The sequence below is a fragment of the Ambystoma mexicanum genome, chromosome 2p, assembly GCF_040938575.1.
Source record: "Ambystoma mexicanum isolate Mex_15411 chromosome 2p, UKY_AmexF1_1, whole genome shotgun sequence".
NCBI lineage: Eukaryota > Metazoa > Chordata > Amphibia > Caudata > Ambystomatidae > Ambystoma > Ambystoma mexicanum.
Genome location: NC_090923.1, coordinates 1,152,197,145 through 1,152,223,086, shown reverse-complemented (window position 1 = coordinate 1,152,223,086; position 25,942 = coordinate 1,152,197,145).

Below are 25,942 nucleotides of genomic sequence, written 5' to 3'. Positions count from 1 at the left end.
CGCTGGTTTCTCCTCTCCTCTCTGATTAAACAGCTGCATCACCCACAGACACAGGACTCAGCTCTGGGAGGGGTGCCTGTGGAGCTGTGGAACTGTATTTGAGACCTACACAGAATAAAGGAGGGACACTCTATGAGCTGGAAAGAGGCCTTGGCACAATACCAGTTCTATACAACGGGCCCCACGATGGAAGCCGGGAGTGCGCCCACAGCGCCAGTGCAGTTGGGCTCCATAAAGACGGACATACAGACCATCCTGGAGGAGATCTGGGGGATGAGGACGGACATGGGAGCGAGACTGGCCGACCTTTCGGCTAAGGTGTCCTCACTGGAAGACAGAATGGATGGGGTTGAGGCTAACCAAACGTCCCCTGGGCTCCTGGAAATGCAGATGGAGGCTCGCTTCATGGAAATGGAATATCTAGAGGAGGAGTTACGCCTCAAGGTGGATGACATAGAAAATCGTGAGAGAAAGAACAATTTTCGATTCTTCGGGCTACAGGAGGTGGAGGGTGAGACTGCAGCAGGTCTGGAACGTAAGCTGCAGGACATAATAAAGATGGTCCTCGGAACGGAAGACGGCGAGGGGGTTATGATAGACAGAGTCCACCGGGTAGGTGGGGGTGCCTGCGGCCCCTGCACGTTCCTAGCACGCATGCACTACGGGGACAAGGCGAGGATCCTCGAAAAAGCTAAACACCTAAGAGAAATACAATATGGTGACTCAAAAGTGTTCATTTTCCAAGACCTCTCGGCTCACATGTTGCTGAGACGGAAACAATGTGTGACCCTCCCTAAATGGCTTCAGGAAAAGGGGGTTAAGTACCATTGGGGTCATCCATTCTCCCTGGTGTTCGAATGGGACGGGGAGAGGCATCATCTGGTGGCAAAAGAGGACATTCAGAGGATCACAGAGGACTTGATTGGCAGTCGGGACGGCCACTCATCAGAGCAGGGGGGTGGGGTCTGGATCCTACCAGGGGACCCAGGGTTCCAGAATCAGCCCAAGGAAAGCGAAGGGAGAAGGGAGGCTGAAAGTTTCATAAGTTGAACACCCGGCCGCAAGGGAACGAAGACTCTTGAGGGGGCGAGGGGCCAGACGGCGTTGGTTACCAGTACCCTCTCTGTGAGGCCCTTGATGCGATTAGGGTCCCCGTAGGAGACAGATGACCATGGAGTTCCCACTGTTTGGCTGTTTTTCACGCTGGTGTGAGGGGGGCCAGTAATAGACTTTGTTTGAGGTTTTAATTGTTAAGTTATATAGAAGGTTCTGAGGGTTGAATGCACATGGTCGGGGTGACGGGGTGTTGGAGGGAGGGGCTCAGGGTTCAGTTGGGAACCAATGAGGTTGGCGCAACCCCCCGACTGGCTCAGAGGCTTAAGAGCGGTAGACCTGCTTACCATGATAACCCAAGGCAGGGGATGAGTCCCTGATGATTCGTTGACCATGCCCAGCCAAAGTGGGAGATGGGAACGGAAGCCTCAGATCAGGGGAAGGGTGGTAGGGGAGGCACAGGAAAGGTGGAGGGTGGTGTTGGTGGGGGAGAGGGAGAGAGGAGGGAAGACATGGCATACCATGGATTGTATATAAGGGGAAGGCCACGGGCCTAGTTGGATGCAAGAGGAGTGCTGAGCGAAGGGTAAATAAGGGGAATGGTTGACGGGATGATCGGTACACTGAAAGTCAAGGGCTTGAATTTTCAAAACAAACGATCCCTCACCGGTAACATGTTTCCCAAACAGAAACTTGTGGTCCTCTTCCTGCCAGAAACCCACTACTGGCAGGGGGCGGAATCTCCAATAAAAGGCAAACAGATAGGTGGGAATTTCTGGGCCTCCCATAGATCCTCTAAGAAGGAGGGGGTGGGAATACTGCTTAGCAAGTCATTTCATCTGAAGGAGATCGAGACCATGAGGGGTTTTGGAGGAAGGTTTTTGGGACTAAAAGGGACATACTAGGGTAGGCGGATCACGCTGGCCACCCTCTATGCGCCTAACGTGGGCCAGGTGGGGTTAATATGCCAGGTGTACAGATTAATGGATGGGTGGGCCCAGGGGGCAATGCTGTTGTGGGGGGGACTTTAATCTCATACTGGACTGCCAACTGGATTGGCGGTCTGCAAAGGGGCTGGCGCCGAGAGGGGTGACGAAAGATAATCTTGCCCTAAGGGATCTTCTGCGAGACCACTTCTGGGTGGACGTGTGGCGCAGGGCCTGGCCGGGAGCGCGAGGCTATACCCTTTTCTCCCCCCCACATCAATCATATACAAGGATTGACCTCCTGCTGATTCCAAGGCAGCAGGAGGGTGAGGTCGGGATACCAAGGGTGGAGACCATTAGGTGGTCAGACCATGAGCTTGTGACGGTGAGCTGGAAGATGCCGGAAACCCTGCTGAGTTATAGGTGGAGATGTAATGATAACCTGTTGAGAGACAAAGTGTTCCGGGAATTTTTGAGGAAGGAGATACAGGCCTATTTTGAAATTAATGACAATGGGGAGACAGGAATGGCGATGGTCTGGGAGCTAGCCAAGGCCACCTTCCGAGGTCTGCTCATTGCAGAAGGGTCCGGTAAGAAGCGTGAAAGGGCACTGATGGAAACCAAGCTCCGGGAAGACTTGAGATCAATGCACCTGCAGAAGAATAGGGGGGACGTGGATAGTGAGGCTATACTGAGTGATATGCAGGATAAAAGACAAGAACTCCACACAGTCCTAATTGGGGAGGTTGTCAAGAGGATGAGATATACCCATCAAAGATATTATGAGAGGGGGGACACAGTGGTGACCCTCCTGGCAAATAGGGTGAGAGGCTGTAGGAGGGTGTAGGATGGAAAGGAGGGTAGAGGGAATCTGGGATGGAGGGGTCCTGAAGGATGGGACAGGAGATAGCTGGCTTCTTCATTGGGTTTTATAAAGATATCTATGCCAGACCGTTGGAGCAGCCAGTGGAGGACGTGCAGCAGTACCTGGCCGAGCAAAACCTCCCCAAACTTACAGGCCTTGAAAGGGATGCTTTGTAGAGGGAGGTGACAGGGGAAGAGGTTCTAGGAGCTATCAAGAAGTTGAAGGTAGGGAAGGCCCCAGGAGGGGACAGCTTTATGGCCGATTTCTATAAGCCTTATCAATCCCTGTTGGCGGAACCCCTGGCCAAGCTGTTTAACCTAATAGGAGGAGGGGATACGATACCACTGTCTTTTCTCCAGGCTTTAATAGCGGTCATACCAAAACCAGGGAAGGATTTCCACTGACTGTACCTCCTTAACATGGATGCCAAGATCTTCGCTAGAGTCATGGCTACGCGTTTGGAGACATCCCTCACTCGGCTGATTCACCCAGACCATTTGGGCTTTGTATTAAATAGGCAGGGAGCTGACAGCATGAGAAAGACTCTCCATGTCATGAGCTCGCAGGTGGTGCAGGAGAAGGGGGTGCTTCTACTCTCCCTGGACACCGAGAAGGCATTCGACTGGGTGAGCTGGGCTTTTATGGGGGAGGTCTTTGCGTCTTTAGGAATGGGCCCATGGTGGACAGGATGGATATCAGCTTTGTACTCGGAGACCGTGGCCAAAGTTGTGGCGAATGGGCAGGAATCGGGGTCCTTCTCTTTACGCCAGGTTTTGGAGCCCTGGGCAGTATCGGTTAGAGACAGTGGGGAGATTGGGGGTGTTGAGGTGGGTGGGATATGCTGTAAGATAAGCCTCTTTGCGGATGATGCCTTGCTCTATGTACCTGACCCTTCAAACTCAGTTCCCCGTGTACTGGAGAGCCTGGAGTATTATGGGAAGTTGTCCGGCTTTAAAGTGAATCTGGGGAAGACGGTTGTCAGGCTCAGGTTCAAATTCCCCCTTCTCCTCACCTGAGTCTTCCGAAGAGCTTTCCTTAAGTGTAGCTTCAGACTTCTTTGGGTTCTTCTTCTTCTTCTTGGGCTTGTCTTCCTTAAGCTTCCCACCTCTTCTGTCGTGTAAGTAAGGTCTGGCCCCTCCAGAGGCCACTGTGACAGAGTTGAGAACCTACCCCTGGGAGCCCCTCAGGGGGCCAGCCTCGCCCCAGGGAAAAAGCCGAAAGGCAGAAAAAACCCTGGATAAGGTAATATTCGGATGGATGGATGGTAGTTCCAAAGACCAATTGTCCAGCGAGTGTAATAGTCCAATTAGTGAGAAGGCTCCAGATAATGTGCCATCCGGAATAGGCAGATAGAATGAATAACAGAGGAAACTAATACTTAAGTGGACAGAAAATGCTACAGAAATGCACTAAGGTAAAGCAACCTAAACTGTGTCAAAAAAAATAAGGAAAACTAGAATAGTTCAAGAAGGAACGGATTAGAAGCCGTGCATAAACAAAAGAAAGCTGGTATGCAAGGGCAGCTTGCATACGAGACTAAAGAAAGGCTGCAGTGTTAAACCGGCAGTGAAAGCACAGAAGGGTAACGGCAAGCGCCGTGGATGTATAATGACAGAAAAAGGATGCAATGGCTGCTAGTACAGAGGACAGAAAATAAAGGCTGCAGGAGGGAGACGGCTAGCGCCGTGAAAGTGTAGTGATAGAAAAGGAAGCAAGAGCTGCGAGCGCAGTGGATGGAAATGAAGCTGCAGAAGGGAAAAAACGGTGAGCGCCGTGAAAGCAAATACAAAAGTGAAAGTAAGAAATAACAGCGGTAAGGAAACACGGCCAGACGCCGTGTGAAAGGGAAGCTTGGAAACACAAGAATAACGTAGGGCTGATAATGCACAGGCACGGGAAAAGGAATGAGGAGAAAGCGCAAGAATAATCACTTAGAAAAGTCACAAGTGTATGAGCGAAGTAACGGGAGGGTACACAGATACAACGCACTGGAGGAGGGGGCGGAGCCGGAAGTTATAGGGCAAGCCGCCATGCTGGATGAGGACTAGAGCGTGGCTCTGAACAGGTTAACGCCTCCAGTAGTCCCAAAGCCTCCACCTGCCGATCCTGACAACGGTAGTGGTCGCAATTGGTGGACTGTCGGAAGCACAGGGGAATTATGTGACCGAGCTTCCGTTCAAGGTGCAAAAGGAGACCTTCCACCATCCGGGGATCCAGGTGACTCGACATCCGGGGATCTCTTCCCCGGTAACTATCTTCCCTTATGGGCGGCTGTGAAGTGAGACATGGAGAGATGGGCGGAGGCGGGGTTATCATGGATGGCGCGGCTGAACTCTAGAAAGATGGTGGTTCTCCCTAAATTCTTGTTCTTGTTTCAGATGTTGCAGATAGCTGCACCTGCCTCTTTCCTAACCGAAGTGAAGCGAACCCTGCTGCGGTTCCTCTGGGTGGGGAAAAAGGATAGAATAGCCTATGAAACACTAACTCGACCGAAGGAAAGGGGGGTGGTGGGATTCCCGGACCTGGCAACGAACTACAAGACGACTCAGTTGCGAGTCTTGGTGGACCACTTTAACACAGGCTCGGGAAAACAATGGGTGGCAATGGATAATGAAGTACTGGCCCGGTTACATTGGATGAGTGATTATGGGTCCCTAAGGCCCGCATCCCGAACAAAGTTTTGCACCATCTGGTCTGTGGTCTCTCTGGAAAGTGGGAGGGGATAACAGATGGCTTACAACGTGACCATCACCTCTGAGTTGCATCTGGGCACCCCCACTTCAGGATGGGATCAAGGAACCACTTGCATTCCATCATGGTATGAGGCAGGACTCAGTAGGGCAGGACAAATGTGGGTGGGGAAGGTTTTCCTATCTTTGGGGGAATTGGAGGAAGCCCTGGGTTTACGTAAGCCATCGCCCTTTCACTTTTTGCAATTAAAGGGAGTCCTGTCTGAGGAGAGGTGGGGGTAAAATCTCAAGAGGGAACTAATGAATTTTGAAAGATTCATAATTATGCAGAAGAGGTCCAGAGGGCAGACAGCCAAATTATACAAGTTGCTTCTCTTGGCAGTCCCGAGGGAACCCCCTTCCTCAAGAGTCAAATGGGGACAGGACCTGGGTAGAGATATGCAGGCTGGCCTATCGCTCCACCGTATCACTTCAGTATAGGCATCAGGCCCTTAAAAGGTGGCATAGGTGGCACTACCCCCCCGTGTTGATAGCCCGGATGAGAGACGGATATGACCCGCACAACTGGAAATGTCACCAGGAAAGGGGAGAACTCATACATAAGTGGTGGGGCTGTTCCAAGTTATGGCATACTGGAGGGAGGTCTTGTCTTGGATCAAGAGGGTTGATGGGATTCAGAGGGACCTCTCCCCATGGTTTGTTCTCTTTGGGGTGACCACGGAGTAGGAAGCTGAAACGGTACAGGGGCATATGTTCCAAGTTATGTTGGTGGCAGCAACATGTTGCCTGGCCCAACTGTGGAAGAATCTGCGAATGCCATTGGAGAAGGAATGGGTTGCCAAGATCTGTGCCATATATGCTATGGAATATTTAACCCACCTTCTGGCTGAATCTAGGTTTAACATTGAAAGTGCTTGGCTCCCTTTCTTTGAGATATATGGGCGGTAGAACTGACAGGGTGGAGGAGGGGGAGGGGCGATGACAGAAAAGGATGAATTCCCTATTGGGGAACTGTTGGACTCGGAATTCACAGTGGGATTGGGTGAGAGACACATTCGCCTTAGGTTCAGGCATAGCCATGAGGAGAACCCGGACTTGGATAAGAGGTATCATTGAATGTCCGATTTGTTTTGTTGAAGAGTGAGAATCCACGGCATGGGGGTTGGGGGTGTGGGCGGTTCTAATATTGGAATGTATTAATACTGTTCTGAGTTGTTAAAACCAAAAGGCCAATGAAAATTGTTTTTTTTTAAAAAAGTGATATGGATACCTGGGTACAAATTTTGCAGAAAATCTTTGGTAAGGTATTGCTGTCTAAGAAGATGCCTATGTCCTTGTCTGCGTCTATAATTTTACCAATACACAAGACGGGTCCGCGTTCTTCACCTGGGAATTATAGACTGATATCTTTATCGGATATACCCTCAAAGATCATTTCTACAATGGTATACCGGGAGCTGTCTGCTTGGGCTATCAGACAGGTTTTATGAAGGGAAAAGGAACCAATGCTAATGGGTTTATTTTGGAATTATTTAAGCAGGAGGTCATGGTGAAGTTGCAACCAATCTATATATCTTTTATTGATTTCACCATGGTCGTCGATAGTGTGGATACAAATTCCCTTTAGGATAAACATAAGAAATGGGGCTGTCCTAAAACCTTGTTGGAGATTTTAATATCCTTACACTCTAACACCACAGTGAGGGATTGTCTTAACAAACAGGGACAATTATCTCTACCAATGGAGACAAGACTAGGTGTAAAACAAGCATGTGTCTTGGCACTGCTCCTTTTTAATGTATTCATCTCGATATTAGGGGAGCTTTCAAGGATGTGCATCGTTTCCTCCAAGGCTGAGGGACTGGTCTGTAAACTACCTTCTCTACCCTGATGACATGATTGTTTTAGACTATATGCCAATTGGTCTCCAGCGCCAATTAAGTGCACTGGAAACAAATACAAAAGAGAACAAGCTAGTCAACGTGGGGAAGACGAAGATTCTTTTTAAACAAGTTTTATTTATTTTGAATATAGACAAACCACTTTACACGTTATTAATAAACACTCCACACACATTTTTATAACCTATCAAATCCCTTTCCCTCCCCCAACTCCCTCTCGGTCTAGGCCTACACTGCACCCTTTACTTCGAATACTATTCCTCACCTACATCTTGCATAACCACAGTAGCTTCTTAGCTAGGGTTCTCTAACAGTTCCTGTGTTTCACATTCGGAGGCGGTCAAGGTAACTATGAGCAATCTCCATGCCTCTACCCCTCTTCCCTCTTGCTCCCCTTCTTTGCTAGATGCTTCTTGCCACACAGTAGACTCTGCATTGGCCCATTTCAACAAGTCCTTCCACCATATCTGTGCTACGGTCTTGTTTGAGCCTTCCAACCCATCGCTATTCTTCGTTTGGCTAGGATGTACGCTAAGTCTTTAAGTTTGTTTACATGTGGAGCATGTTTGGGTCTCGGGAACCCCCCTAATAGACAAGCTTTGGGAGACCCTACATCTAGAGTAATTTCCACTTTTTCCAACAATTGTGCCGCCTCCCTCAACAACCTGCCAATCTCCACACACGCCCAAAACATATGCACAAGATCCGCATCCACTTCCGCGCATTTCGGACACGACTGAACTACTGTTTGGCTAAATGTAGCTGACGGAGAACAAAGATTTTTCAGTTCAGACCTGGTCCAAAGCTGACTTTGAGAAACTTCAGATGGTCTATAAATAACTGTGAAACTTGAGCGTGTGTCCAATTTTAAGTATTTGGGCTTTTTTTATAACAGTATCTTTTAACAAAACAATCCTCTGTGATTATTATAAATCAAAAATGACGGCGTTGGCTGTAAAGCTGCTGCTCCTCAATAAGAAGTACGGTAATTTCTCATTGGTCCCGTTGGTAGAATTTTATAACAAAAAGGTTCTACCAGTAATGATTTACAATGTTGAGACCATGTTTTTGTCTTTGTTAACTTGACCAGATTAGAGGGTTGCTTCTGGAGGAGGGTGCTGAGGTTGCCTAATGGTGTGCCAACTGCGGTTATGAGATATTAGTTAGGTTTAGTCTCCATTCACTTGCATACATGGCGCGGGTAGTATAGCTCAGTGGCAACACAGGTTCGAATCCCGGGTCTGTGCTCAGAAACCTCTTCGGTATTAAGCGCGCTATAAAAAAAAATTATAATTATAATGATACGTTATGGAAAAATGTATGTACGTTGAGTAGGATACTTTACGCAGAGGAAATCTCAATATGGTGGAAACTTAGGCAGATCTTAGTGAGTAAATTGTCAGTTTTTGTAAATAAGTGGCCACTAGAATGTTATTATTATGAAATATATAATGTTTCAATGGAAATTATTAACTTACGCCCTACCAAGGCAAGGTCTAAGTTCTGGGAAACATATTGGATCCATACTATAGAAGCTGTTAGGAATTATCGCTTGTATGAAGGTATCCTGCTTGATGGGAGACCAGTTGGGGTTCTTACGGACTATCTGTGTACATTTTCTAGCACAGCTTGGAGGACTTGAATGTTAAGACTGCCTTTAAATTTGTATCCTACTGAGGAAATTATAGGAGCTTGGAATAGAACCCCAAAGGAGCTGAGGATATGTTTGTTTTGTAAGATTCCGGGGGAAATTGAAACGTTAAAACATATTTTAATGTTTGCCATGCTCTGAACACACACATTTGTATTTGAAACCTTTGATGGAAGAGTTCCATACTTTATCAAATGAGATGGCATGGCAGCATATTATGTGCTCTAGTTGTAATAAGTGGAGGTTTGTTGCTATGCATTTTTGCAAAGAAATGCTTTCTTAACAATTTTTTTGTTTTTGTTTTTTTTGTTTTTGTTTTATTGGTTAAATAAAAATGTAAACCTTTAACAAAGTTTCCAGCCTCTGAACATGACCGCAAATAAACAAATAAATCCCTGGCATCAGGTTAGGGGCCACGGTCTACTTTGTGCTCTAGTACCCTGATCCTTTCATGCTAGTTTTTGAGCAAGGCCACCACAATTTACTGAGTGTTCAGCTGTAGAACTTGATCTATAAAATTGAGAGCATCTAGTGTTCTTCCAATTTTTTCCACTGTTAACAACCTTTCCCAATATTCCTCCTCCGTGTTCGGGTTAATTAGACAGACATAGTTTCCCAGGTACTTGCTCCTTTGAACTGCAAGTTTTGGACAAGACAATAGCAAGTGCCTGGTTGTTTCTATTATGTTGGCATTTCCACAATGTCGGCATCCAGCCTCAGTATGTGTGATCTGTTTTCTTTGAAGTTGTACTTCTTTGGTTGGAAGAATGTTTAACCTACATCGCATCAGCAAATCCCTGAGCCGGGAAGAAGGACATTTCCTCAAATATGGAGGTGAGTCATTCTCTGCCTTCCGCTCCCAGATAATATTGTGGCACAGTTTGTTCGCTTGTTTTAACATACTCGTTTCAACCCAGTCGTTTTGTATTTGTATTTGCATTTGTATTTATTTAGTTTATATAGCGCTTTACTCCAAAACGCTGCACATTGTAACAACAGGATACATATAACAATTAACATTATAACAGTAACAGTAGATGCAATTTACAATTGTGAATCAGACCAAAAAAACAGTAAGTAGAGCAATTAAATTGAAGGGAAGAAGGGGAGTAGTGCAGTAGAACTGAGAGGGAGAGGGAGGGAGGGGTGGGGAAGAGGAGGAGGAGGGAAACGGAAGGGGTAAAGGGTGAGAATGAGTGGCGGGGGTAGGGGAGGGAGATGATCAAGGTGAAGGCAAAGGGGGAGGGGGGCAAGGAGGGGGATGGGTTTCATGGCGGGGGATGGAGAAGGAGAGATTTAAGGGATGTGTGGAATGAGGAAAAGGTAGAAATAGAGCGGAGTGAGAGAGGTAAGGAGTTCCAGTGCAGGGGGGCTAGGAGTTGGAAGGAGCGGAAACGGGATGTGGCACAAGGGGATGGAAGGACAGTGAGAAGGAAGTGGTCAGCAGAGCGAAGGGAGCGGGAGGGAGTGTAGAAAGAGAGGAGGGAGGAGAGATAAGGGGGAGCAAGAACGTAGAGATTTAAAGACTAGGCAGAGAAAATGAAATTTAAGTTGGGTGTGAAAGGGAAGCCAGCCAAGGGAGGAGAGGGAAGCAGAGATGGAGTCACAGGAGAAGAGGAGACAGAGGGTACGAACGGCAGAGTGGTAGATAGATTTAAGGGGGGAGAGATGAGAATTAGGAAGTCCAAAGAGTAAGGAGGAGCAGTAGAAGAGGTGAGAGAAGATAAGGGAGGAGATTAAAAGTTTAGTAGCATGGAATGTGAGAGAGGGGTGGACTTTGCGAATATTAAAGAGGTGGAAGCGACAGGCACGAGAGGTGAGAGATATGATGGAAAAGGTGAGAGAGGAGTCAGAGTGAATGCCTAAATTGCGAGCGTGGTCAGAGATGGGGAGATTAGAAGGAGGAAAATGAATGAAAGGTGGAGGAGAGGGAGGGGGAAGGGAGTTGGAGGGGAAGAAAACTACTTCAGTTTTATCAGTGCTAAGGGAAAGGAAGCGAGAAGACATCCAGTTTTTTATTGCAGTAAGACAGGAGGAGAGTTTAAGGTCGGTAGAGAAGGAAGAGAAGGAAAGGAAGAGCTGAGTATCATCGGCATAGAAATGGTGAGAAATGCCAAATGAGGAGATAACAGGGGCAGGGAGGGAGGTGTAGAGTGAGAAAAGGAAAGGGCCAAGCACCGAACCTTGGGGTACTCCGTATACCAGAGGCTGGGTAGAGAGGAGTGGCCTCCCCAGGAAACAGTAAAAGAGCTCGAGGAGAGGTAAGAGGAAAGCCAGTTAAGAACAGAGCCTTTTAATCCAAAGGAAGAAAGAGTGTTGAGAAGAAGGGTGTGATCGACAGTGTCGAAGGCAGCAGAGAGGTCTGGAAGAATAAGGACAGAGGATTGCTTAGAGTATCGAGCGGAGAGGAGGGAGTTAAGGATGTAAGTCAGGGCGGTTTCAGGAGAGTGTTTAGGACGGAAGCCAGATTGAGAGGGAGGAAGGAGAGAGAGATTAGTGACAAAGGTTGAGAGCTGCGAGTAGGCAAGGCGCTCAAGAAGCTTAGAGAGGAATGGGAGAAGTGAGATCAAACGGAAGTAAGAGGTGAGCAGGGGATCGGCAGAAGGTTTCTTTAGAATAGGAAGGATAGTGGCATGTTTGAAAGCAGAGGGGAAGATAGCTGAGGAAAGGCAGGTGTTGAAGAAGGAAGTTAAGTAGGGAATAAGAAGAGGGTAGATTTTAGGTATAAGGAGGGAGGGGAAGGGGTCAGTTGGAGCAGACGAGGGGTGGGCTTGGGAGAGGAGGATGGAAACGTCAGAAGGGGAGACAGGGGAGAAGTCAGTCATGCAGGTAGAGGGGGAGAAGGGTAGGGGGGAAGTAAGAGGAGCAATTGATTTTTTGCCGAAGGGCAAGGATCTTGGAAGAGAAGAAGTTTTCAAAGTCAGAGGGAGAAAGGGTGGAAGAGGTTGAGGGATCAGGGGTAGGAGGAGAGAGAAGACGAGAGAGAGTTTGGAAGTTGCGGCGAGGCTGGGAGGCTTGGGATTGGAGAAGGTTGGAGTAGTAGGAGCGTTTTGCTGAGGAGAGGCAAGAGTCATAAAGAGAGTGGTAAGAGACATTTGAGGTTTGGTTGGAAAGCGAGGGAGATTTGAGCCAGAGTCTCTCAAGACGTCGGAGGAGACGCCGCATGGAGAGAAGTGGAGGAGAAAGCCACGGTTGAGAGGGTTTCCGGGTTGGATGGAAGAAGGAAAGAAAGTGAAGTAGATCTAGAGAGGAGGAGATAGAAGAGGAGATAGTAGAAAGAGCATCATTGACTAGTAGTGAAGAGAAATCTTGGAGAGAGGGGAGAAAAGAAGAGCAAGTGTCGAGAAAAAGGGAGGGATCAAAGTTGCGAAGGTCACGTCGTGAAAAGATGGAAGGGGAAGGCTTAGGAGAAGAAGGGTGGGGAAGGGGAGTAAGGGAGAAGGAGAGTAAAGCATGGTCGGAGAGATAGATAGGAAGTGTGGAGACAGTGGAAGAGGGATAGGAAGAGTTGAAGTTAAGGTCAAGAGTGGAGCCAGAGGAATGAGTAGGAGAGGAAGGAAGAGGGGAAAGGAGGTAGGAGTCGAGGATGGATAAAAGGGGAGAGGCGTGAGGGGGACAAGGGAGGTGGAGATTAAAGTCGCTAAGTACAGTTAGAGGAGAGGGAGAGGGTGAGATGAGAGAAAGGAGATGATCGAGGTCATCATAGAAGGATGAAAGAGGGCCAGGGGGTCGATATATGATTAGAAAGGAGATGGGGTGAGGAGAGGAAAAGGATTTGTAAAGAAATTCGAAGGAAGGGAAGGAAGGAAAAGATGGAGAGGAGGTAAAGGAAAGGTATTTGGGATGGAAGAGGAGGCCAATACCTCCGCCACGGCCAGTAGCACAAGAGATATGAGAGAAGGAGAGGAAGAGGTGGTAAGGGAAGCAGGGACTGTAGTGTTGTGAGGAGGGATCCAGGTTTCAGTTAGACATAGGAAATGAAGGTTGAGACGAAAGAACATGTCTAGAACTGCTGAGGTCTTATTGCAGATGGATCTGGCGTTCCAGAGAGCACTGTTCATGAGGCTGGAGGGTTGAACAGTGGGGGGCTAGAGAAGGTTAGGGCGGTGAGAGAGGGTAGGTGAAGAACGGGAAGAGTGGGGGAGGGGATTATGGAGGGGAATGGACATGAGGAGGAAGGAGAAGGTGATTAGGAAAGGAAGGGGAAGGCGGGGTGAGGGAAGTAGGTGAGGGGAGGGGTGATGAGGGTAGTGCAGAATGCATAACAGAGGGAAAGAGAGAGGTATGGAGATTGAATAAAGTGAAGGTGGTGTAGTGCTGAGAGAGGGGAGGTGGCGAAGAGATCCTCAGAGAGAGCAGTCGTGGAGGACCACTGCGTCCGTGCAGTTGGAGAAGCTGGTGGTATCAGGTAGACGGAGGCAGTGGAGGAGCCTGGAGATAGTCAGTGAGGGAGTCTGGGTTGACAAGCAGGGGCAGGGGCAGGGAGCCAGCCAGGTCTGGGGACCGAAATAGTTAATAAGTTAGTAGTGGCTTTAGTGACCGGGCCAGGTACAATCAGGAGTGGTCAATAGGTGGTAGTGAAGAAGCCAGGTAGGCACGATCAGCGGAGTACTGTCTTTTGGTTGGTAGTGGCTTTTGTGGCTGGGCCGAGTACGATCAGAGCAGATAGAAGGTGGTAGGCAAAGAGCCAGGTAGGCGCAATCAGGAGCCGTGAGCGTAATCCAGGCTGAGCCCGCTCTGATGAGGAAGCAGGAGGAGGCTCAACAGCAGGGATTGTGCGGTAGGTGGAGAGCTGGGAGCCAGGGAGGGCACAATCAGATACTGTGAACGTGTTCCTGGTGGAATCTGCTCTGGTAAGGAAGCGGGTCGAGGCCCGGCTGCAGATCCAACCCGGGACTGGGATGTAGGAACTGGTCGATGGACCCTGATCCGTGAAGGTAGAGCACTAACAGGAAGCAGGTGGAAGCCCAGCAGCGGTTCCGACCAGAGACCAGGATGGCGGACAGGTTGATGGTCACCCCGGTCTGTGGAGGAGGGGGGCAGTGTCTTTGTAGTCCGGAGGGCCGGCTGTAGAGGAGGCCTGGAAGTAACAGGTGTCCGGGACCCGGATGGCGGACAGGTCAATGGTTGCCCTGATCTGAGGAGGAGGGCAGGCAGAGACACTGTGGACCAGAGATCCTGTTGTTGAGGAGGGCTGGAAGACACAGAGGATCAGTGGAGGAGGGGGGGACAGTGTCTTTGTGGTCAGAGGGCCGGCAGTAGAGGAGGCCTGGTAGTTGCTGGGACCCGGGAACCGTGAGGCGAGCTGGTCGATGGATGCCCCAGTCTGACGAGGGCTAGTGGGCACAGAGGACCAGAGTGCAGAGGCAGTGCAGGGGGCAGGGCTGGGTTCAGCCGATGAGGGGCCCACAGTGGTATGGGTGTCCCGGCCTGTGTTGTTGAGGTGGGCTGGAAGGCACAGAGGACCTGTGGAGGAGGAGGGATAATGTCTTTGTGGCAGGAGGGCCGGTTGTAGAGGAGGCCCAATCGTTGTAGGGACCTGGGACCCGGGAGTGGGGCTGATCAATGGATGCCCCGGCCTGAGGAGGGCTGGTGGGTACTGAGGGCCATAGTGCAGTGGCAGCGCAGGGGGCAGAGCTGGGTGCAGCTGATGAGGGGCCCACAGTGGTATGGGTGCCCCAGTCCGTGGAGGAGGGCAGGCAGAGACACCGTAATCCTGAGAGCCGGTCGTTGAGGAGGGCTGGTGGGCTCAGAGTCACGGTGAGCCCGCGTCGGAGCTGAGCGGGAAGAGGCCGCGCAGGGGTCTGGCTGGGATTAGTTGACGTGGAGCCCTCCGAGGCCTCAAGCAGGCGGCGGCTCAGCTGCAGAGCCCAGACAGGGTGAGGGAGGAAGAAGCGACCCCTCCCGCCGCAGGATACCCGAAGTCTTGATCCGTGGTGGAGGGCGGGCTGAATCCGTGGTAGGCACAGAGGACTGGGACCCCCGCCATAGCACGCTGGAAGCCCCTGCCCGCAATGGTGTAGAGGCAGGCAGTGGCTCAGCTGAAGAGTCCAGGCGGGGTCGTGGAGCAAGATGTAACAGCTCCCGCCGCAGCACATAGGAAGCCCCTGCCCGAGGAGGAGGGCGGGCCGACACCGCAGCAGTCACAGAGGACTGGGACTTCATGGCCACTCTGGTGGGTGGAGTCCAGTGTGCTACCCGGCGTAGCACACTGGAGGCCCAGCCCCGATGAGGAGGGCGGGCTGGCACAGATGACCGGAATCCTCGCTGACAGTAGAGCAGGAAGATGCCACACCAAGGAGCCGAGCCCGAAGCGGATGGTGTGTAGGCGGGCAGTGGAGACCAGACGGGGTCGGGGAGCAGAACGCAACGGCACCCACCGTAGCACACTGGAGGCCCAGGCCCGATAAGGAGGGCGGGCTGGCACAGATGACCAGAGTCCTCGCTGACAGCAGAGCGGGGAGAGGCCACACCAAGGAGCCGAGCCCGAAGCAGATGAAAGAAAGTCCGATTCCGGGTGGAGCCCCCGGGCTCTAGGATCAGGAACGAATGTAAGTTAGATTAGAAATTGCTGTAGTTATTGATTTATTTAGTCAGATTCTGCCTGAAGTGAGGAGATGCTGGTTCAGGCTACCGAGCTTCTGCGCCCCCTTGTGGTTATTTTTAATGTTTTCTCGCAAGGTTCTCTTTGCCTTGTCAGGGTTTATTCTTAATGTCTCTCGTTTGATGTTATAGTGCAGTAGAATCTCCTGACTTTTCGTTTTTCATTATTGGAGATTTTGGTTGTGCTTCCCCACCATTGTTTTTGCTAGGATCTCAAATGGAGGTGGAGGCGAGTCAAGTGTACATTTCCTGTAAAAGGAAATTGTTTTCCACGAGACTATAGATCTCGTTGACTGGAGTCTGAGTTCATGCCTTATTGTCGAAATGGACAGGCAGTTAGGGAGTCTTAGGATTTTCCACCAAAAAAAGGCTTCAACTATGTCCCAGGTTTCCCATCGCAAGTTTAGCAGGCACTCTGCTCCATAAATCAAAACCGCCACCACTTTCTGCTTGAAAAAGGTTAATACTGGCATCATTGAGTATGTCCCAAATCTTCGATGGAGAGCTCGCCCTTGATTTGTTAGCTTTTTTAGTTTTTCTATGATTAGAGTGTCACTGTTCGTTTACATTTTTGTTTATTCATGTTCCTAGGTAGATCTACGACGTCTAATTTTTGGTTGTCAATCGACCATACGAAGTTCTTTTTTTAAAAATTGTTGTCCTCGAGCCGACTTCATTATTAAGATAACTGATTTCTTTATGTTAATCTTCATTTGATTTCTGTCCAGGTAATCCTTGAACTCCCTGATACGTCGCTGAAGACCTATGGCCGTCTGGACAATGAAGACCACGTCATCCGCATATAAGATCCAAGACAGCTCCTCCCCTTCGATTGTAGGTGGAAAGGCTCTGATCTTTCTCTGCGACTCAACCATGTCCGCTAAGTATAGAATGAACAGGAAAGGTGCCAGAGCACAACCTTGTTTGATTCCTTTGAATGTCGGGATCTTGTCGGTGGTGGCACCTCCTTTCGTAGTTATTATTTGAATTGAAGTATCAGTGTACAGTTCTTTAATGGCTTCCATGAGGTCTACTGGGCAGTTCCAGTTCTTCAATTTTTCCCAGAGGAGATCTCTGCTAACTCCACCGAATGCTTGCTCCAGATTGATAAAGCCCAGGTACACGGTTGATTTTCTTTCCAGGGCCCAGAGCTTTTATAAATTCAGAATGAATAAATTTGGGGAAGTGCTGACTCCACACACAAAAGCTGTTTGGCGTTTATCCAAGAGGCCTTCCTTATTGGCCATTTTTTTTAACTCCCTTAAAAGGATCGAGGCAAATTTTTTTCCAATGGAGTCCAGAAGAGCTATAGGTCTATAGTTCATGGGGTCTCCACGATCCCCTTTTTTGTATATTGGGACAATCAGCGCCTCTTTCTATGACAATGGGATGGTTTGTGTCTTTTTTATTTGTATTTTGTACTTGTATTTATTAATGTATATAGCGCTTTACGCCATAGCGCTGCACAATTGAACAACTTGATACAAAGAACATAACATAATAATATAATAAAACATAATATTAATTATAATAATATAATATAACATAATATTTGATTGTAGAGCTGCAGGATGAAGTTGGCCGAGGCTTCCCCATTTTCTTTGAGCATTTCATTTGATATGCCGTCCGGCCCGGCCGCTCTTGAAGAGCTTAACTTCATTATTCTCCACAGTATGTCATCATAATCACATTCTATGAGCCATTGTCATGAACCACTGGACGCGTCCCTTCTGGACTTTGTGGTCCCTGACCCATAGGGGACTGAACTCAGCAGTACTCCCAACATGGCAGCTTAACGTGAAACGCTGTTTACCAGTCACTGCGTTGTATGCTCTGCATTCTACAAAGCAGACACGCCCCCGCGGCCCTGCGCGTCTCAACGCTACTGCTTGCAGTAGTCAGATGTGTGCTGCCTTAGTTCGTACAGCGATTTCCACTGATTCCTGGTTCCCGGTCCCCTAATTTTCCTCCTCCTTCATCCTCCCCTTTTTGTCCTCACCTTGCATTCCAGGATTCCTTAGCACTCGCCTTCCGAGTGCGCTCCTCGCCATTTCCTGGACTTTTTTCCCGGACATCTGAACGCTCCCTGGAGACGGGACACGAACCGCACGCTGGAACCCGAAGACCCATGCACAGGGTTATACAATACCCGAACGGTGCGAAAGAAGACTTCATCGAAGAACTCGAACAAACAACACAGACAGGTGAGAAGGGGGGAAACCTGTGACAGCCATGGTGTTTTTCTCATTAGGTGTGTGATCATTTCTACAGCTGATGTTTGCAGGAACAAGGTTGTATAATGCTTGACCCACAGTTCGTTTGTGACTTGAGAAATGGTTAGGGCCGGTTGGAAGTCATCGCCTTTATTAATGATCTCCCAAAGGCTGCGCACATTGCCGTTTGAATGCGGCTAGCATCTTCTCGGTGTCGCATTGAGCTCTCCAGGCCTTCGATGAAATCAGCCAGTTTTTGTAGGATTGTTTGCACATCTGTATCAATTTTCTATATAATGTATTTATGAAAGAATTTTCAAGAAGATTGTATTTTTAGTATTTTTTAGTATTATTTTGTATGACTACTTTTTTAATATGATATTTGGATTTTGAGAAGTGATGTAGAATTGCTTTTAAGTTATATTATTGTGTTTTCTTAAAGGTTAAATATTTACCCATATAAAAATGAAGACAAAAAAATAAAAAAGAATTGTATAATGTTACACTTCACTCCTTCCTTATATGATATCAGACGACCCACCAGTTCCAGTGTAATTAACAGACGTCTACCCTATCCATCTTCTATGAACAATCACACCAATCACTGCTTGGCAACCAGTGAACTGCACTTACGACTAACTTACACCAGCAGAAACCCATATTAAAAAAAAAGTTTCTCATATCGGCAGTTAGGTAACTGGTATTTCTGACCTGCACTCCACTCCACAGATTTCGGCATCTGACTTCCTGATATCTGACTAACACCTTCCACCCGTTTCATTTACAGAGCCACCAGTAGAGATGCCAACATGTTTGGCAGATGACCACTTACCTTACAGGTACTCCTTTTCGTTTGGATAGCAGAACTTAGCAGGTAGTTGGCACACTCCTTACATTTTCTACTACAAGCTACTTACTGGCAGCTCTCCCTTCACGTATGGCGTAGTATCCTATCAGACATAATGATCCAGAACTAGGATTAGATAACGTCAGGATTGTTATACCTTGTTAAAAGTAGTATGGAGAGAACAGAACATTGTGGTCTAGCTCAAATAAGGAAGAGGGTTTTCTGGAGACAGGCTCTTCGGCGTGTCTATTGTTTAAGAAGTAATAAAGAACACCTAAACAAGTGTGGCACAGGAAAGCATGGGGTACCCTATTGCAGAGGATTTCCATCATCACACTGTTATTTTGCAGAGGTATTCAGAGGGGTTCTGGGACTTAGGGCTCCCTGCGTGTCTCTTTGAATCTCTAGAGCGGTTTTTCCTACCTACTATCTTTTCTCTCTATCATCCTGGACTGTGTGTGTGCTAAATGTATGCAGCCTCTCTATTGAGAACCTAGTCATTTTACACATGAGCACAGCAGCAATGGGTACAGATGTCTCACTTACGACAATGCACGGAGGTCTTTATACAACTGATGTTCAGTTGCACGGCCCTCTGTTATTAATTGTAAAGTGATTTCTTTATTAAAAGTCAAGAAAAGAATTATAAAGACACAATGCTATGACAATATACAGTACTATAAGTCAATTCCTCCATGACTTACAATACATAAACCACATTTTGAATGTGATAAAGTGGGAAGGGGAAAATGACTATGTTATGTTAAAGGTTCTTATACAGCACACTGTTGTTACCTGCGTGGTCTCTTGGCGCTCTGGTGGATCTAGGAAAAGAAAGTCTCCCCAGCATAATCAGCAGGAGACAAAAAACTGCTATTGTGCCCTAGGGTACACGTTACAGGCAGTACAAGTACAGGGATGTAAACCAGATCTTAGTACATGCATACACATCATTCAAGTATTTCATTGCACTCTCAATGTTATACAAATGTAAGATTTAATTTACTAAATCATTATTTCCAGGTGACGTTGGCAATTTTCAGAGACTCTAACATATGTGGACGCATGACCCATGCCATTTTTGTGCATGTTCTGCATGCATGAAGCTGGGGAGCGGTGCCTAAAGCATGCATCCACTGCCACTTGGTCATCCGTGCAGAAAATGCACATAAATCTCAGCCTGCATTGATTCCAACGCGGACAGATAGGCTGGAATCTGCATGGAACTGCAAGTGTAACTCATTCGGATTTACATAAATGCCACGTGCAATTCAGAGACATTGCGGATGGTATTTATGATTGATTTAGGCTTGTAGTTTGTGCACTGCCTGGATTTTTATGGCTAATTCACATCACATCCTTACAACAATTCAAATTGCCCGGACAGGACTGTTTACAAAGTAAGTGTAAACATAAGTTTAGGAAGATTGAGTGAATAGTGAACCTGTGCTCTACTGCATAGTGAGTAAGGTAGGTCTGGAAATTGCATGCATATCCTTGCTGCAGTCGCCTAACTAAGACTGATATTCACTTTTGTCAGTCTGCGTGTAAGAGCAGTGTAGACATAGTTAGGTAAAGTACTGCGCCAGGATTATGGATAGTTAAAACAAGTAAGGTTTTAGGCCTTTTTAGAAAACCTGTTTCTGAGTGTGAGAAACCTGAAGGTGTCTCCCTGACTAGTCCCCAGGGGTCTGTCATCCAGGTGGACAGGACACGCCCATCGCTAGTGGATCCAGTTCCTGAGGGTGGAGCAGTGAAGGAGGATCACCTGGATGGGGGTTCCTCATGGAGTGGAAGTGGGAAACCGACGGGTGAAATACAGTATCCCCTTCTTACAATACCTTTTCCATGAACTACCACATAGGATACTCAAACACTCTACCCCCGCCCCTTTTCCAAAGGGAACACTTTCGCATATCACAAAGGGCGACAGATTACCACTCAAGCCATTTACCTGACATGTCCCAACACAAGGGTCAAGCAAAGTCAGGCAAATAACCAAAACCGCTCATGCCTGACGGCTCTTTCCCTTCCCCACAGTGATAAAAGGTGGCGCACAAGAGAACAAGACAAGCAAGGCAGACAGCACGTCAATAGAGCTAACTCAGCAAAGCAGTTCAAGAGGAGGAGAAAGACGGCACGAACCGAGAGGTTGACAAGAGGGGAATCAACCTTGCTCTTTCTGACCATGGTCTGTGAAACCTCTGCAGTAGGAAGCGTAAGACCGCAAACAATAGCCAGCGTGTGTTGCAGCAGATGTCAACGCTACACTGGACCCTCCTCTGCTGATAACCAACCCGGGCAGAGACACTTGTCTTCGTGATACCAACCTTGACTCCAGAGAGAAGAAAAGACAAGCGGTTCATCACTGCAAGGATCTCTGGGTTTCCCCCAAAGAGGTTTTCTAACTTATCCAGATACAACAAGGTGAGTTCATGAGTTAATAGTAAATAGCACCTTTTGGCTATTTGGGTGTCCACGTTATTGTATTTCAACATGGCCGCCCGATGTATTCCCTGTAACTAATGTGCAGTCTAGTGGCTGTACTCTCTCCCGTACTGAAGCCCCTCCCCCTTTTCGTTCCGCACTTCGCGTCGAGAAATTAGCGACGCTTACCGCGGTTCGGAGCTTCTGCCACAGACATTCCACAGATTCCCTTGCCTAAATTAGTTCGTAGTTTCTAGTCCTGTTCATTTGTAGTTTATTCCCTCTTGTTTATTTTCCGCCCGAGCCATTTCCCTCATTTTCCTCTTGTCAGCAATTTTTTCCTCAGAACCTAGAACTGAAGTTATCCAGCACTCCTTCAGTCACCGCAAGTATATTCTTTGCACTCTGTTTTGTTAAGCAGCTCCGTTTTTTTCCTCAGCTATAGAAAAAATATGAAACCTCATTAGGTGCTGATGTTTCTGTTCCACGTGTTGTGCGAACAAATTGGTCCTGGTTCTTGTTTCCTTCTCCACTATCACTTAGCGAATTTTCTGTGAAGTGAAACCTGAGGGAAATATTTTGGAATTCATTTTGGTTCATAAGGAGCGTGTGTTGGAGCAAGCACACACTGTTTCTCTCCTCAGTCATACGTTGTTCGGTGAAGTTTTACCGAAGTATAGTTGGTTGTGTTAGTCTTAAGCACGCATTTTAGTTAGTGAGTTGCTGTGTTCATTCGCATCGCCCACTACATCTTGCACACATGTTTTAAAGAAAAAAGAAAAGTACATGATATACATGTGTCTAGCTCCTAGTTGGTATGCATGATTAGAAACACTCTCTCTCCATTCCATGGTGTTTAAGTTACGTTGCAAGTTACACATTGTGGGTTGCAAACACTCTGTAGTGCCGCCTGTATTTGGGACCAAGGATCCATTTAACCCTTTACTTTTATGCCAATTGTTCCCTGTAACTTGGACCTTTTCCTTTCTTCAAACCTTTGCAAGACTATTAGATTAATTTTTTCCCCTTTTAGCGCTACAGAAAAAACATGAACTCCTTCCTGAGTTCCTTTAGCTCTATCTGCTCAGTGAGGTTTTGTCCACTCCATCAACAGTCTACAGAACTAGCGCCCCTACACAGACGCAGGATGGAGAGCTAACCAAATACCATATTAAGGTACAGTAGCCAGGCTAAATGAGGGAAGATTAAGAGAAAGATTAGAATCCTCCCCATGTTAAAATAGGAAGATTATCCTAACTAGTGTACTTGTGTTTTCTTCTTAGATTCCTAGTGCAGGAAGGAGCTTAGTCACGCATTAGGAAGTAGAGTCCACGCACCCTAAGAAGAAGGTCATATCCAAGAAGTGGTGTCGCCGCAGAGTCATAAGGTAAGCGTTACAGAACGCGAAGCCGTGCAGAAAAATACTCTGCCTGGACATCATGGGATCCCCTGAGGTAGATCAGCTCACCCAATTATTGGGAGAATTGAAGGCTGAGGTCCTCGCAGCTCGGTCTGAAACCAGTGCCCTAAGAAGAGAGCTAGGAATAAATAGGGACCGAACTGAAGAACTGGCTCGTCAATTGATACAGAATCGAGCGGGACAGGTGCCATTACTACCTAAGAAGAAGGTCATATCCAAGAAGTGGTGTCCCCGCAGAGTCATAAGGTAAGCGTTACAATCACAGCTGGTGAATCGAGGGGAGAGAGGATAAGAAACTGGAGTGTGTTGAATGAAAATAGCATACAGCTAATTAAATTATGAAAGAATACAAAGAGCTGTTGATACTAGAAGGGGGAAACCAGCAACAGAAGAGTCTGGCACCGCGTGGGTGCTCACTCGGGAAACTCTGGGCGATTACACGATTTTTGAAACTACCGTTACCAGAAGGCCTTGGGAAAGGCCCAAAGCAGGTCAAAGTGGTCATACAGGGGTACAGTATCCTTTGTACAGTCGAACGTCTTTGACCAAAACTAGATTCTGAAACTAAGGGAACCGAATCCCACATCACGAGAACTGATTGACAAAGTTGGCAAGAGTGAACCCGAAGGAGGGATGCCGATAAACAGGGGATGAGGTCTAAAGTATTAAATATACACTGTTTTGACAGGAGTGAACCCGGCAGAGAGAAGTCCACAGTGAACTGTTTAAAAAGACATTGAGATTTGAGAATGATACAGAAGACATTGGGCCTGATTACGAGTCTGGCGGTAACTGAGCCGGAAAAACCGGCAGGTTACCGCCGGACTCGTATTACCATTCCGCCTCAGCGATTCCTGGAATTACAAGGGCCTTACAACCCCGGTGACCGGGGAATTCCGGAGGCGGAATTCTGTAAGTCCCCATTCCCACAGGACTCCATGGGAATGGGGAAGTGGAAACACCTGCACCATCTTGTAATGGTGACGGTGTTTCCACGTCCGCCTGCAGGCGGGTGGTGTTAAACCCGCCAGTTCAGACCTGGCGGGAATGACACCTCCCACCTGCAGAACCCGAGATCACCCGGTTCGGAAACAACGGTGGTGGCGGGTTTACCACCACCGTTATTTCCGGACCGGGTGACTTGTAATGAGGCCCACTGTGTTGAAAGCCGTAGTGAAACTGACGAAGGGAGGCTGATATTTGAGAAGGGTCTGAGCCTGAAGGAGGGAGACCCAGGGGTGAAAAGGTATCACCCAACATAAATGCAAAAAGGAACTCTTTGTTTATTATTTGAAACCCATCAGGTCCTCAGAGGAAAGAGACTTTTTGTAAGAAAGAGACCTAACCACCGAAGGCCCTGATTGACCAGAGCGAAACTGTTGGCTTGTGCTGGGTAAGCTCGAGCGTGTGCTGTGCTCACGAATCCTACCTTATCATGTGCTGAAAACGTTAGGAAGGGAGACCCCGACTACCGCATCTTGACTTATTTGTGAACACTTTCTTCTTTCTTAAGAACATTATCCCACACCTCTTTTGTATTTAGCGTAATGATTGGCAATGGGTTTTTTATTAAAAGGCCCTTTTATTTTGACAAGAAGCCACTCGGACTACCTTATTGTTTGATGGTCGAAGCTTGCTCCCATCTTAGATTTAGGTTTAGATTAGACATTTTTTGCACCCTACCTATACAGTTTAATAAACACGCTTGAACTGTGATCACTTGTGTCTGTCTTTACTGTTGCCACCATGAGTTCCTTACAATGAGCCAAACTGATTTTCTAATAAGGCCTAAAACGTTACTTAGGACTGAAACACAGCAACAAATGTTGCTTGATATACACTCAATAAATCTATTTCGAATGGATTGTGTCCGCCAACGTATTCCACATCTTTGACATGTAATGTCCGCAGCAGTGTACTTCGGAAACTCTTTCGGCAGAGGGCGTCCTGCGTTGATGACGTCGGGTCAATGTCCCTCATTGGCCACCGTCGAGGGCGACATCACCGGATGTGATAAATAGGACGCACGGCGCCCGTAACCTCAGTTCTGTTTTTTCCGCAAATGTGTTTGCTTCGGAGACTCGGCGCGCCTCGTGTATTCCTCGTGCATATGTCTTCTTTGACCCCTCCGACTCCGCGGTCTTGCTTCAAGACTTGCCTGGACTGCAAGTCTAAGATGTTGATTAGCGACCCGCATCGCATTTGTTTGTGGTGCCTGGGCGAGAGTCATGACACCGATGACTGTTCGAAATGCCAGTTGCTGACTGCTAAGGCCTTGCGGGAGCGTAAGGGGAAGCTTCAGGTAGGTAGGGGTTCTAAACCCAGTAAGTCCCGTAAAACTTCTAAGGGGATGTACACCGACGATTCGAGGGCCGACTCTCCACGTCGAAGGAGTCCCAGGGATCTGGGTCCCAGAGTGGTTCCTGCGATTTGTCCTCCTCGACTCGGCATTCCAGGAAGCGCCGTCACTGGTCACCTACCCCGTCCTCCTCGGAGGATGGCGCTGCAAGGAAAGTGGCATGTCCAACTAAGTCCTCAACTCCAGAGGAATTGGCTGCTTTCAGGGAGCAGATGCTGGCGATTTTCCAATCCCAGGGCACAGTTCCGTCCGTGCCTTCAGAAGAAGCCGGAAAGGAACAGTCTCGACCCGTGGCTCACACGCCTTCGGGCTCGGGTCCTCGGCGCGACTATCATCGGGAACCTTCGAGGTCCCATTCGGACAAGGCTCAGGATGGTCGCAAAAGACATGCATCCAGGTCTCGGTCCTTGTCCCCAGCGAGACTGCAGAAACTTGGTAAGGGCTGGAGGTCGGCGTCGACTCAGTCGGCGCTGTGTCCATCGGATACGGACGTCAAAGCTTTGCCTTTGCACCAGTCCTCGCCGGCGCCGCCGTTATCGACGTTGAAGCCATCGGCGCTCTCGACGCTGAAGCCGTTGCCGCCCTCGACGCCTTTGGGGCCTTTTGGCCAGAATTTACCGCTGGAGATCCCTGGTACTGTGGATCCTCCAAGGAAGGCTACTTCCAAGTCGGTGAGGACTCCAGACCCTCTTCTGTCCCAAAAAGTACATTTACCTCCCTTTGGATGACATCTATGTGGAGGAGGAGAGGTCTAATTTCGATTTTATTGAACCTGTTGAGCCTGATGTGGCTCCTGTCTTTTCTGGGGACAGTCAATTGGAAGAGTTGAGGCAAACTCTTCATGATGCCAGTGGCCCGGACACTTCTCCTGAGGTGGAATTTGTCAGGCCTGAGCCTGGGGCTCATGCTGAGTCGTCCTAAGGAAACTGATGGCTAGAGTCACTGAATATCTTGGCTGGTCCAGTCCTCCTGAAGCTTTTGTTCAGG